The sequence below is a fragment of the Mauremys reevesii genome, linkage group 17, assembly GCF_016161935.1.
Source record: "Mauremys reevesii isolate NIE-2019 linkage group 17, ASM1616193v1, whole genome shotgun sequence".
Taxonomy (NCBI): Eukaryota; Metazoa; Chordata; order Testudines; family Geoemydidae; genus Mauremys; species Mauremys reevesii.
In genome coordinates this window covers 17246997-17261121 of record NC_052639.1, presented here as the reverse complement: position 1 = coordinate 17261121, position 14125 = coordinate 17246997, and the positions used below count along the sequence as shown (strand labels likewise).

At 49.6% G+C, this 14125-nt stretch overlaps 1 non-coding gene across 1 annotated transcript; it reads right to left on the bottom strand.

Moving 5' to 3' along the window:
* Window positions 1-250: 250 nt before the first annotated feature.
* TRNAA-UGC lies at window positions 251-322 on the bottom strand. Its single transcript has one exon. It is a non-coding gene; the product is annotated as a tRNA-Ala (tRNA).
* Between the last annotated feature and the right edge of the window lie 13803 nt (window positions 323-14125).

Sequence of the window (14125 nt, the reverse complement as noted above, 5' to 3'; positions counted from 1 at the left end):
TAGTCTTTGCCTCTCAGTCTGTGCATATGGGACCTTTCCCTCCAGTGGTGGAGGATTCTCCCCTTTCATCTACTCTTGTCCCAAGCAGCACAACTGGTGGGAATCTTAAATGTACAGAGGAGTCTTAGGAGCAGAAAGCCCACCCAGACCTTCCATGCAATTGGCACTTGCCCCTCACTGAGCAGGATTGAAACTCCTGCAGGGTCACATCCTCTCTGGGCATGAGCAAAGCAGCAGGGTGAAAGGAACCTAGATATGCTGGGAATTGAACCCAGGACCACATACATGCAAAGCATGTGCTCTACCACTGAGCTACATCCCCAGATGGATGATGTGGGCTATAGGTTACACTCAGAGCCCTCCTGTTTCCAGAATATCCAGTGGCCTAAGAGCAGCATGAGGGACACATTCCCGGCTCTGAGGCCAAATCTGCTGTCCTGGAGGCTGCTGGTTCTTGGGGGTCACATTTCAGCAGGGCCAGATTCGATGTGTGGGGCAGAGAGAGTGGGTGCCCTGGACTCAGGGTGCAGAGATACACTCAGCCCTCTCCCCTGCTTTGGGTGGGGGGTGCTGCCACCCCCTGCTGGAAGGTAATGGGAGGGGAGGGGTGCTGTGAGTCGCTCACCGCCTGACTCTGGTGGTAGCAGTGGTGTGGGAAGCTCCAGGTGTTTCTAGGATCTGCTCTTTCCACCTGCCTGTAAAGTCCAGCTTTCCCAGTACGTTCACTGCGGTGCACTGTTTCCATGGCTGCACAGCAAAGAATCACTCCCAGTTTCCTGTCTATCTGCGGCAGGATTAGCCTGTGTCAGTGATTAATGAGGTGGATCTTGTTGTAAATTGTTATTCATTCCCCACCTTGACAATTCACACAGTCAGATTCCCAGCACCTCAGTGATCCTGGTAGCAGGAGTTGGGTCCTGAGACTTTCAGGGTTCTTTCCCCCTCCTCCTGGAGTGAACTGAGCTTTTTCCCCATCCCAGACAATCCATGAAATAACAACAGGGGCATAAAGAAAGAGGGGAGGGAACATCTCACGGCCAGGGCTGGATGTGCCCAGGGCCCCCTGCTTGTCCATTGTTTCCATGGAATTTGGCCCCCTGCTTTGCACAAGGGACAGAGAAGGATCTTGCTGTTCCTGTGTCTGTGCAAGGAAAATTGTTCTTCCCTAGGAAAGAGAGGCGGGAAATGGCCCCATGGTGGGACAATATCCTCAGGATTAAGAGCAAAGGACTCAGGCTGAGAACTGATTTAACCCCACTTATCTATCCGTAGGGGCAGACTGCTGAGCGGGCAGCCGAGCCCTGAGTAGGTGGCGGAGCTAGGCTGAGGAGGGGGCCTATAAAAGCGGCCGCCCAGCCAGGCAGCGGCACAGGAGCCGGCGAACAGGGCTGCTAACAGGGGAGTTTGAGTGGGAGTTAGTTTACAGGGGGAGTCGGAAGGGCCAGGGGGTGCGGTGCTGTGTTCCCCAGGTGAGAAGGCTGATAGAGGCAGAGACAACAGCAGCCATGAGCCAAGCAGCAGAGGATACAACGAGGATGATTGCATGCAGCAGCTGCGGAATGTACATGGTCCTAGTGGGGGCAACGTAACAGAGTTTTGTATGCTTGAAGTGCCGCCTTATAGAGCTGCTGGAAGAAAAGATCGTAGGTCTAGAGATGCAGGTAGAAACCCTGGTAGAGATTAGAAGGGGCTTGAGCAGCTGATGGAGCAAAGGCAAGCTGTGGCTGACGGGGAATGCTCAGGGGTACAGGGGGAAGCAGGGGCTAAGGCCTGTGAGGGGGGAATGCTGGATGGGGAACATGGGCAGTGGAAGCATGTGATCGTGAGAAGCAGGCCGAGGAAAAGGAGAGCCAGTGAGGGAGAAATAGAGCTAAGGAACAGGTTTGAAGGTTTGGAGAATGAGGAAGGGGTACAGCAGGTGGTAGCTGACGGTGGGAGACCAAGGAAGAAGAGAATAGCGGCTAGTCCGATAGAAAGAGGGGAGGAGTCGATGGTGACAGCACCGACTTTGGGCCCCGGGAGGATGCAGGATGGCTTAGGGGACTACAAGGGAGGATAGGAATGGAAGGAGCTTGCAATCAGGGGGAACGGGGGATAGGTTAGCAGACCGCACTGTCACCAGGCAAAGGCAGGTCTACGTGATTGGGGATGCCATACCGAGAAGGTTGGACAGGCCTGTGACCAGGGCCGATCCGGAGAACAGAAGGGTGTGCTGTCTACCGGGCGCTAAAATACGGGATGTGGACCTGCAGTTGAAAAGGATCCTAAAAGGAGCAGGTAAGAACCCATTGATCATCCTTCATGTAGGAACGAATGACACGGCTAGATTCTCGCTAGAGAGGATCAAGGAGACTATGCCAGGCTGGGTAAGACGCTCAAGGAAATTGAGGCTCAGGTGATCTTCAGTGGGATTTTACCTGTCCCTACGGAAGGGCGACAAAGGGGTGACAGGATTGTGATGATAAATAGTTGGCTCAGGAAGTGGTGCTATAAGGAGGGCTTTGGGACGTATGGGCACTGGGAGGCTTTCGGGGACAGAGAACTCTTCTCACGGGATGGACTCCACCTGAGTAGGGAAGGAAATAGACTTCTAGGAGGGAGGCTGGCTCATCTGATCAAAAGAGCTTTAAACTAGGAATTCAGGGGAGACGGTTGGGAGATGTCCAGGCACTCCATGCCAAATTTAAACATTGAGAGGGAGGACAGCATACCCTGCAGCTGGGTGTGTCCCTGCCTGTGCAAAGGTTTGTGTGAGTGCAGGGCCGGGAGCGAGCTGCATCTTCTCCCAGCAGCTGTGTGAGAGGGAGCCCAGGCTGGGGAGACAGAGGGCTCAGCGGTACCCCAGCTCCAAGTTGCACCCCTGGGGGCCTTTAAACATTAGGAACCATCAGAGTTAAGGTGACGTGTACAAACTTTGTGCAGTGCTGTTGTGCATGCATGTTATGATACAGACTCCCAAGCGTGGCCTTGGGGTGAATTCCCTGCCCCCGACAGCATCAATTTCCTCCAGACCACCAAGGGAAGTGGTGCTTTCTCCATCCATCCCTTGATGAGGTGCCTTTGTGGAGTCTGCTTTGGTCCAAAACTTGCTAGAGTGCCATACAGGAGACCTGGGCTGTGCAGAGGGGTCAGATGAGATGATCTAAGTGTCTCTTGTGGCCTTAGTCTCCAAATCTCAGCAAAACTGAGTGTGGCACATTGAGAGCCTCTGAGGTTTCCATGTGCTGCCTGCTTGATCCCCAGCACTAACCCTGAGTGTGTGGGGGTGTCACAGGGAAAGCAGCTCAAACATGCAAAGGGGCTGGCCAGGGGCAGGACATTAGCCCTGCAGGGCAGGGGTGGGTGAGGCGGTGACATCACAAGGGCCTTGTGCAGCACCTCAGCTGATTGGTGAAAGGAGGTTGGGAGGCGGTGACCTCACAGAGCGTCCATGACAACAGCCAGGTAGGACAGGCTGCAGGGCTGGGGCCATCTCAGAGACCCCCGGGCTTTGCTGCAGAGAGTCTCCTTCTGTAGGTCTCCCAGCCTAGGTCCGTGCTGATTAGGCCTCCACTGGATTCTTGTGTACAGTTCTGGGCATCACATTTTTGGAAAGATGCAGAGAAATTGGAGAAAGTCCAGAGAAGAGCAACAAGAATGATGAAAGTCTAGAAAACATGACCTATGAGGGAAGATTGAAAGAATTGGATTTGTTAAGTCTGGAGAAGAGAAGACTGAGAGGGGACATTACAGTTTTCAAGTACCTAAAAGGTTGTTACAAGGAGGCGGGAGAAAATATATTCTCCTTAACCTCTCATGATAGGACAAGAATCAAGAGGCTTAAATTACAGCAAGGGAGGTTTAGGTTAGACATTAGGAAAAACTTGCTAAGAGTCAGGGTGGTTAAGCAGTGGAATAAATAGCCTACGGAGGTTGTTGAATCTCCATCCTTGGAGATTTTTAAGAGCAGGTTAGACAAAGCCCTGTCAGAGATGATCTATATAATACTTAGTCTGGCCTTGAGTGCAGGCGACTGGACTCGATGACCTCTTGGGGTCCTTCCAGTCCTATGATTCTATGATCCAAAGGTCTCTACTTGCCTTAATGTCTACAAATCTCTGCAAAACTAAGTATGGGCCATTGAGCAGCCTCTGATGTTTTCATGTGTCGCCTGCTTCGTGTCCAGAAGTAACACTGAGTGAGTGGGGGTGTGGGTGTGACACAGCAGGAGCAGCTCAAAGATGCAAAGGGGCTGTCCAGGGCGGTGACATCACACTAGCCTTTTACAGGAGCTGGGCTGATTGGTCAAAGGAGGTTGGGAAGCGGTGACCTCACAGAGAGTCTATGAGCAGGGGCAGGTAAAGAGGCTGCAGGGTGGGGGAAATGGCTTTGCTGCAGGGAGTCTCCTTCTCAAGGTCTCCCCTTGAGGAGTGAGAGAGAATACAGGGTCACGCCTGTGAGCGTGAGGAGGAGCCTCCTTGGGGTTTTCCCCTTTCCCACTGCTAATTGAGTGAGAAGACAGACGTCCCTGTGGAGCAGAGAAGAGCCTCAGAGAGGTTTCATGTTGTTGTTTCATGTTGTCATAGGTTTCCTTCATATGGACTGCATGACCAAGTGGAATTGATGGCAAAACATTGCCATTATGCAGTAAAACATCTTTAAGACTCGTCTTCGATGAATCAACGAACAGTCTCCACTCATGTGGACTGTGAACGATGTTGAGGGCTGCCATCACACCATGGATGTTGTTGCAGGCTACAAGATGGCCTTCCATGAAGAAGAATGGGACAAGATCCTTTTGACGGTCCCGGAGCAGGCTACATGAGGAAATCAGTCCTTTCGTTGGACTTGCTGGTAGAAGAGCCCAGTGATGGTGCAGCTCCCCGAGCGTCAGTGACAAACGCAGCGCTCCAGCAACTGAGCTCTAGGGCTCGCTGCTGAAAGAAAAGCTTCACGAGTGACAAAGGGCAAAGGGAGGTGCTGGTCTTTGGCCAAGGGAAGGGAGCCCCACCCTCCAACACAGACCATTTCCCTCGTTGTCTGTCTGTGCTGGGACAGGAGCAATAACACGGCCTCCTGCTTTTGCTATTGCAGAGAGTCGGTTCTGACGGTCTCCTCAAACCCAGGGTGCCAAACAGGCCTCAGAGCTGACTGGGTGTAAACAAGAACTACTCAGGTAGACTGTGTCAGCTGCGAATTCAGATGTGCCCCTTTCCTGGAGAGATGGACTGAGCTGTGAGGGGACTGGAAGCGGAGCTCCCAATGTTTAACTTGCACTCGTTCAGCATCTTTCCTGCGAGTGCCGTCACTGTAGGTTAAATCCTCCAGCCCAGGACTCCCCACCAGCTGTGGGCCCGACAAGCTTTCCCTGGGATTGGATTCTGTAGAACAGGGGTGCAGGGAACCAGCAGGTGCATCTGACTCCTTGGTGAGGTTTTGCATGCAAGATGTGTGTGTGAGTCTTTGTGTGTCGGAAGCAGTGAGTGTGGCACTCTCAGTGAACCGACAGAGGGCAACGGTGGTCAGAGAGAGACAAAGGAAGAATCAAGAGGCACCGATGGGCATAAGGATGATGATTGTGTTGTGTTTCATTCCTTAGATGTGGTGCCACCGCCCGTCCCTTTAGCCTTGTAGTTTACCAAGAGTAAAACTAAATATCTGTTGAGATACAAGGGAGTGTCTGTGTCCATTCCTGCTAGCTGCACAGGGGTTTGATGTTGCTGCTTTCAATCCTCCGGCTCTGCCGGGATAAGGAACAATTGAAGCCATCACTGAAGTGAAGGAGGGAGATGATTTTCTGACAGGGAGGGACGGCTCCTCTTAAAGGTGTTTGGCAGGCAGCCTCCTTCCCAGGTCTGTCCCAACAACACCCAGTTGAAAAGGGACCCTCCCCAGCCCTCCTCAGCCCGATGAAAAGGAGCGAGTGAGCGTGGGGAGAGCGAGCGACTGAGGAGATGGATTGAGCGGTCCGGGATCTCTGCGAAGGGGCGGGATGAGGGTGTTCAGTTTTGTTGGGTCAGAAAGTTGGCAACCCCAGATCCAGGGGAAACAACTCAAAGACCCAACGAGTCTGGCCAGGGGCAGGACATCAGCTTTGAGGGGAGGGGTGGGTGTGGCAGTGACATCACAAAGGCCTTTTGCAGGACCGTGGCCTATTGGGCAAAGGTGGTGGGGAGGGGGTGACCTCAGAGAGAGAGAGAGACCCCGACATCAGCCGGGCAGGACAGAGGTGCAGGGCCAGGTCTGTCTCTGAGACCTCCCGGCTTTGCTGCCGCAAGTCTCCTTCGCGAGGTCTCTCCTCGAGGGCTGAGAGAGAATTCAGATTCATGGATGTGAGCATGAGGAGGAAAGACTGTGGAGTTTTCTCCTTTCCTACCATGGATTGTGCTGAAAACAAACTTCCCTTTGAGAAGGTAAGAGGCTCAGAGAGGTTTGGAACCTGTTCCGTCTGATCCACCTGGCGCAGGCAGCATTCTAGGCCCAGACAGCACTGGCTTCAGGTGGCAGAATTTGATTTCCTCCCTAGGTTTTGATGGTTGGAATCCCTGGGGACATTTGGGGTTTGTCCTTTTTCGTTTCTCTTTTCCTCTTTCCTCCCTCCATTCCCCTCTTCTCTTGCTTCTTTTTTCCCTTTTCCCAGCTTCCCTCCCTCTACCGAAGAGGGATGTGTGTGGAGTGCGGCAGGGGAGGGGTATTGCTCTCATTGCAGAGGTCCTCACCAAGAGGTGGGGCTGGATCTGAGAGTGATCCCCTGTGATGGTGACCTGGGCCGTCCTTTGGGACATCTGGTGAGACCCCTCAGCCGCCCGCCCCTCAGAGTCTCAGTGGTGATTGGCTGAGCAGGGGGCTATCGTGAGCGAGGAGACTCAGGTCCTTTTGGTCTTTTTTCAAATCAGGCAAAGAAGTCACAACCAATCCAATGTACGGGATTAATCTTGCTGCTTCTCTCCATTAATTGTCTCTTAGCAGGTGATGATTTCCTCTAATGTTCTAGGTCTTCTAAAATACTTGCTGAATAATTACTATGAACCACTGTTGGTCTGTAGCTCACTTGAGAGCACTTTCTTCTGATCAGTCAATGTATGAAATTCAAGATCTGAGAGAGAGTTTGAATGTCAGGAGCAGTGTTTCCTCTAATTTGCTATGTCCGTGTACGGAATGAATTTTGCTGAGTGCACCAATACGGAGGTGAGGTGTGACACCTCACCTGTCTATTGGTGCTCATTCCAAACTTCATTCTGCAGCTGGATGGTGTGTGGCAGGGTGAGGCTGAAGTGTTAGGAGTGTGGAGGGGTCTGAGGTAGGGCAGAGGGTGGGGTGAAAGGGCTCTGTCTGGGGGTGCAGTGTGTGGGGTGGGGTTGGGGATGAGAGGCTGAGAGCTGGAGTAAAGGGTTGGGGTGCAGGGGTGTGAGGGCTCCGGCTAGGGATGCGGGCTCTGGGTTGGGGCTGGGAATGAGGGGTTTGGGATGTTATGCTTCAGTTTTCCCCTTCTAAACTTAAGTCCTGTCTAACCTACAGGACGCTATGGGAATAAGACACCATGCTTTGTGGTGACATGACAAGAGGAGAGGGTGTGAGAACTACAGCAACAGAGATGGCAGTGGGGTTAGTGTCAGATTGTTTAAAATGTTGCATTAGTCTAATGACATTTAACAGCAACACTTAGCTAACACAAAGGAGAAAGGAATTCTTTGCTAAAGATTCAACCTTCCCCTTTGGCCAACTCCACCCCTTCCCTGACTGGAGTGTGCTCACAACACCCCCCCCCCTCCAACACACACACACACACACACACAAGCCCACAGCTGGGCACCCAGTACAAAGCAAGGGAGGGGGTTGCTTGGCTTACACTGGGCTACAATTTTTCAGAAGTCGTCTGCTTCAGAGATCAAATGTGCTATTTAGAATGTATTTTGATTTGCTCAATTCAAAGATGACAATTAAAACAACTGATTGGCTTCTGTTTCTAAGATATTTAAGTTTTTTACATTTTATGTCTATGTATATTGTGTAGATAGCAGAGTTTTAATCATCAATTTTAAACCTAGGTCTTTTTGTGTGTTATGGTTGCTTTACATGATAATATTTCACATCTCCTGTTTATGTAACAATTTAAAAATCAGCAAAAGGGTTATCTAGCTAAAATGTATTAGGAAACAAAAGGCAAAAAGCTATTCTGTACATAGTTTAGTCCTATTCAGTGTCTACTCGGCGCTTCTTGGCTTGTCTCTTGTATTCATTAAATGGAGCATCTCTTGTCACTGTCCAGCAATAGTCTGCCAGCATTGATGGGCTCCATTTGCCCTGATAGCGGTTCTCCATTGTTGCAATGTCCTGGTGAAATTGCTCGCCATGCTCGTCGCTCACTGCTCCGCAGTTGGGTGGAAAAAAAAATCTAGATGAGAGTGCAAAAAATGTCTCTTTAGTGACATGTTGCAACCAAGGCTTTTGTAAGCCTTGTGGAGGTTTTCCACCAACAACCTGTAGTTGTCTGCCTTGTTGTTTCCGAGAAAATGTATTGCCACTAAGTGGAAGGCTTTCCATGCCGTCTTTTCCTTGCCACGCAGTGCATGGTCAAATAAGAAAATAAGAACATAAGAAAGGCCGTGCAGGTCAGACCAAAGGTCCATCTATCCCAGTATCTGTCTACCGACAGTGGCCAATGCCAGGTGCTTGGTGGAGATTTTCTAGGTGTTGGTCTCTGTCTGCGGGGTTAGAGCAGATACGGTTGTAGCTCAGTGCTTGGCTGTAGACAATGGATCTTGTGGTGTGTCCGGGATGGAAGCTGGAGGCATGAAGGTAGGCATAGCGGTCGGTAGGTTTTCGGTATAGGGTGGTGTTAATGTGACCATCACTTATTTGCACCGTGGTGTCTAGGAAGTGGACCTCCCGTGTAGATTGGTCCAGGCTGAGGTTGATGGAGGGTGGAAGCTGTTGAAATCGTGGTGAAAATCTCCACCAAGCATTCTCAAGACTACAGTACCCACACGAGGAAATAAGGAAACAGATCAGCAGAGCCAGACGTGTACCCAGAAGCCTCCTACTGCAAGACAAGCCCAAGAAAGAAACCAACAGGACTCCACTGGCAATCACATACAGTCCCCAGCTCAAACCCTCCAACGCATCATCAGGGATCTACAACCCATCCTGGACAATGATCCCACACTTTCACAGGCCTTGGGTGGCAGGCCAGTCCTCGCCCACAGACAACCTGCCAACCTGAAGCATATTCTCACCAGCAACTGCACACCACACCATAGTAACTCTAGCTCAGGAACCAACCCATGCAACAAACCTCGATGCCAACTCTGCCCACATATCTACACCAGCAACACCATCACAGGACCTAACCAGATCAGCCACACCATCACCGGTTCATTCACCTGCACATCCACCAATGTAATATATGCCATCATATGCCAGCAATGCCCCTCTGCTCTGCTATGTACATCGGCCAAACTGGACAGTCGCTAAGGAAAAGGATAAATGGACACAAATCAGACATTAGGAATGGCAATATACAACAACCTGTAGGAGAACACTTCAACCTCCTGGCCACACAATAGCAGATCTTAAGGTGGCCATCCTGCAGCAAAAACTTCAGGACCAGACTTCAAAGAGAAACTGCTGAGCTCCAGTTCGTCTGCAAATTTAACACCATCAGCTCAGGATTAAACAAAGACTGTGAATGGCTTGCCAATTACAGAACCAGTTTCTCCTCCCTTGGTTTTCACACCTCAACTGTAACTATGTAACCTTCATCTGATAATCTCAAAGCATCTTACACAGCTGGGTCAGTATTCTTCTCCACATTTTACCAGTGCAGAAACTGAGTCACAGAGAGGGGGGAAGTGACTTGCTCAGAATCACACGGATAGTCAGAAGGACAGCTGGCTACAGAGCCATGGGCCCCTGAGTCCCATTCCTTGGTCCTAACTAATAGATAAGTCTGTATCTCTACTTAATTTATAATAGTTTTCAGAAGATAAAACTCTCTGATTCAGCCATTGAAGCTTCTGCTGCTGCCCCATACATGTGAGAAGATGCTCGGTCAAATCCCATTATTGAATTGTGTGGGGATTGCGCCTTTCTCTTCCCCTTTTCCCTGTGATGGAGCAGTATCTTCAGTCTGGAGGCCTGGGAACTGCAGGGAGCAGAGATGTACCTGAAACAGGAACTTTCAACTTTAAAAAAAATTGTAATTAAGTAACTTGAACTTTTTTAAACAAACACCTGCTTCTTTCTGCAGGATCTGCATGCCCTCACAGAATGAGCACCCTACACACAATGTGTGTATGCCATCTCATCCTCATCCCACCCCAGCCTACACACAGCCAAAAATAAACACAAATAGCTTTAGTGTGTTTTTTTTTAAATTAAAAAGCAATTTTTCCAAGCTTTAAGAACATAAGAAAGGCCGTACCGGGTCAGACCAAAGGTCCATCTAGCCCAGTATCTGTCTACCGACAGTGGCCAATGCCAGGTGCCCCTGAGGGAGTGAACCTAACAGGCAATGATCAAGTGATCTCTCTCCTGCCATCCATCTCCATCCTCTAGACTTCATGAATCTGAGGACCAATAAAGACACCTTCCTTTATCTTAGCTTCACTTAACCTTGGGAATTTTCCACGGAGCTGCTTGTGTTTTGTCAATGGCCTTGACAAAGTTCTTCATCAGCCCCAGCTTGATGTGTAAGGGTGGTAACAAAATCTTCTTTGATGCAACAAGTGGTGGATGCTGAACACTTTCCCTCCCAGGCTCCAATGACTGTCGGAGTGGCAAATCTTTCTTGATGTAGTGGGAATCTGTTGCACGACTATCCCATTCGCAGAGAAAACAGCAGTACTTTGTGTATCCAGTCTGCAGCCCAAGCAAGAGAGCAACAACCTTCAAATCGCCACAAAGCTGCCACTGATGTTGGTCATAGTTTATGCACCTCAAAAGTTGTTTCATGTTGTCCTAGGTTTCCTTCATATGGACTGCATGACCAAGTGGAATTGATGGCAAAACATTGCCATTATGCAGTAAAACAGCTTTAAGGCTCGTCTTCGATGAATCAATGAACAGTCTCCACTCATGTGGATTGTGAACGATGTTGAGGGCTGCCATCACACCATGGATGTTGTTGCAGGCTACAAGATGGCCTTCCATGAAGAAGATGGGACAAGAGCCTTTTGACGGTCACGGAGCATGGAAACCCTAACGTCACCTGCCAGGAGAGTCCACTGCTGTAGTGCGGAGCCCAACAGCTCTGCCTTACTCTTGGGTAGTTCCGAATCCCTGACAAGGTCATTCCGTTCACCTTGTGTTTTGAGGTGTGGTTCAGAGGAGGAGGATGGGAGAAAATGTGGGTCCTGTGACATTGATGGTTCAGGACCAGAAGTTTCGTCCTCTTCCTCTTCCTCGTCTGACTCAAGTGAGAATGATTCTGGTGCATCAGGAAGTGTCAGTCCTTCTCCGTGGGGTACTGGGCATAGAGCTGATGGAATGTTTGGATAATGCAGCATCCACGTTTTCTTCTTTGTCACTCCTTTCCCAACTGGAGGCACCATGTAGAAGTAACATTTGCTGGTATGATCTGTTGGCTCTCTCCACATCATTGGCACTGCAAAAGGCATAGATTTCCTTTGCTGTTCAACCACTGGCGAAGATTTGTTGCACAAGTGTTGCAGCATATGTGTGGGGCCCACCTCTTGTCCTGATCTCCAATTATGCAGCCAAAAGAAAAGTGATAGGCTTTCTTAACCATAGTGGTTCTACTGCACTTTGGTGATGCAAAAGTCACTTCACCACAAACATAGCAGAAGTTATCTGCACTGTTCACACAAGTACGAGGCATCTCTGCTCACTTTGGCTAAAGAGAAATGGGTCCCTTTGCAAAATCAAACACTGACAAATAAGAGAGCACGACACTGTCTGATTTCTAGAGCTGATATAGGGCAATTGGTTCAGCTTCATTATGATTGCATCATCCATGACTTCTAGGAATAACATGATGCAATTCATACCATGTATGAGGCAATACCAGCTTCAGATTGCATCCTTCATTGTTTTGCCTAAAAAGCAAGTACTGTCCAAACCCATTCATAGATTTATTCATAGATCCAGTCAAAGATGGATTTTAGTCATTACTGGTTAAATTGAGATCCCGTCCCTTTATAACTCACTTCTCCGCCATTCCCAAGTCAAGGGTCATAAATACTGACTCAATAGCATATCTTGAAAACTAGAGCCAATCAAGAATTTTAAGCATCATTTTCATTCTGAGTGACCCAGAATTAGTAAAGTTTGACTATATTAATTTCAGAAGCATTTTGGCTGTAGAGCAGTGTAACAAGCCTCTCCTAGCTGCCTCCTGGTGGGGGGAGGCTGGGGAGCTGTAGGGACCTGTTTGAGAGGGTCACTAGTAGCAGCGTAGCACAGGAGGTGTCCTATCGGGTTGAGTCATTGCAGATGATGATGTCGTGCAGCAGACCCCCGTTTTGCCAACCGTGCATTAGGCAGCTTTCCATGTTAAGCGAACTCCCAGTGCCCACAGGTGCCGCAGCCGGCGATTTGTCCTGTGGCCGCTAGGTGGCGCTGCAGCCTCGCACTTTCCCGTTCCCCCGGGTATGGGAAGGTTTGATAAGGTGAGCTGGCTCCACCCGGCCCCGGGGAGATGCCGTCAGTGGGGTCTGCTGTGTAAGGGCTGAAAGAGTCAATTTGACTGGCATTTTATGATCTTTCAATCATGAAGGGGAGGAACTGCTTACCCTGACTGAAGCATCTTATCTCATTTCTAAATTAAAGTGTCTCCTCTTTGTGTGCGAAGAGACAGTTTAAGGGGACGCCACAAATGGGAGATGCTTTTGGTTTGGAAAACGAACTATTTTTGCAAAGATTTTTCATCCAAATTGATTTAGGATTAATGGGGTCAAATTCCATGCTGTGCCCTGTGGCTTTAAGGCATTGGAGAACTGCTGAAGAGGTTAAAGGCCGCAGAGCTGGGGAGCTGGGTGTGGGGCTTCCAAAGTTATTGTGCTCTGGTGAGACTGAGCAGTTGTGGGGATTGTGCAAGCTGTGGTGTTTACATGCACATAGAAAATGTAATGAAACTCCATTTTTAAAACCACTCATGTCTGGGAATGGAAGAGAAGCTCTTTGAAATAAGTGTCCCCTTCATACTCTTCAAGATCACTAGCTCCAACACTCAGCTGCCTCAGGGAACTCAGTGGTGGTGCATTTGAGGGCGGATCGAGAGGTTTCTGGTTCAAGTCCAGCTGCTCTCTTACATGTCCTCTTTTTTAAGTGATCTATATTTTCATATCCATCTCCTGTATGTTCAGGAGTTCCGCTGAACGGGGACGTGAAATGAATTTCACCATTCAACATTTTCCTGTTAAAATGTAGAAACACTGAGCAAAGCTGTCCATCAGCTGAAATCCGTTCCGGTCCCCTGAGGCGCTAGTTTGTTTTTATTCTTGAAACAAAGATAGACTACGACTGTAGATTTGCAGGTCCTTGTTCTCCACGAGCGATGCCGTGGAGAAGAAGAAGAACCAGTGGCTATGAAGTGGACACTAGGGAGTTTAGACTTGCCTTCCAAGGGGAGTAGTGGGGACAAAAGACATATCTGGCTTCAAGACTACACTTAATACATTTATGGAGGGGATGGTATGATGGGATAGGCTAATTTTGGCAATTAATCTGGCAATTGATCTTTGATGATCAGCAGGTAAGTATGCCCAGTGGTCTGGACTGGATGTTAGATGGGTGGGGATGTGAGTTCCTGCAGAGAATTCTCTCGTGGGTGCTGGCTGGTGAGTCTTGCCCACATGCTAAGGGTTTAAGTGATCAGCATCTCTGGGGTCGGGAAGGAATTTTCCTCCAGGGCAGATTGGCAGAGGCCCTGGAGGTTTCTCGCCTTCCTCTGCAGCATGGGGCACTGGTCACTTGCTGGAGGATTCTCTGCAGCTTGAGGTCTTCAAAGCACAATTTGAGGAGTTCAGTAAGTCAGACATAGGTTAGGGGTTTGCTATAGAAGTGGATGGGTGAGATTGTGTGGCCTGCGTTGTGAAGGAGGTGGGACTAGATGATCATTATGGTCCCTTCTGGCCTTCGAGTCTATGAGCCCATGAGACCATGGGAGGGTGGGGAGGAGCTGTGA